This window comes from Tupaia chinensis, unplaced genomic scaffold, assembly GCF_000334495.1.
Source record: "Tupaia chinensis unplaced genomic scaffold, TupChi_1.0 Scaffold000211_1, whole genome shotgun sequence".
Classification (NCBI taxonomy): domain Eukaryota; kingdom Metazoa; phylum Chordata; class Mammalia; order Scandentia; family Tupaiidae; genus Tupaia; species Tupaia belangeri.
In genome coordinates this window covers 1,270,571-1,271,096 of record NW_006159686.1, presented here as the reverse complement: position 1 = coordinate 1,271,096, position 526 = coordinate 1,270,571, and the positions used below count along the sequence as shown (strand labels likewise).

Below are 526 nucleotides of genomic sequence, written 5' to 3'. Positions count from 1 at the left end.
AGCGGCCGGGGGCGGCTGACAGAGCTGCTCCCAGGCCAGCCCCACAGCGGGAGGCAAGGCCTGCACGGAGAAAACCAGGCCGCACACGGCCAGCCAGGGCTCAGCCCCCACCCCAGCAGCTTGGAGGCGGTTCCAGGCACATGCGTAACCAGGACCAGATGGGTGTGCGCTGGAGGAGGGAGGATTGCGGCGTGACCAGGCCTCCCTGGGCGGTGCGTTTCCCCTCTCTCACGTCCACTCTCTGGCATTAGAGAAAAGCCTCTCCCTATCCCCGACCGTCTCCACCTGCCAAGGGGCTCTTCTTTGCTATCCGGTGTCAGGCTCCCTCAGATGGAAGACACTTGCTGGGTGGGAGGAACCGACAGTCCTGCCATCCCCCAGGCTCCAGCTGGGGCAACCAGAGCAGAATCAGAGGCACGTGGGGGGGACAGCCACGGCTGCACTTGGCGCCCCCAGCCTTCCTGTCCCCACAGAACGCTGACGCGCTGCCCCTCCACCTCGGAGAGCGAACGCTGCAAGCCCGGCC

At 66.7% G+C, this 526-nt stretch overlaps 1 protein-coding gene across 2 annotated transcripts in view; it reads right to left on the bottom strand.

The window, feature by feature from the left end:
- The window catches only part of STX2 (syntaxin 2), a 96,262-nt gene that overhangs the window by 70,726 nt on the left and 25,010 nt on the right, over nt 1–526 (bottom strand). The window lies entirely within an intron of this gene.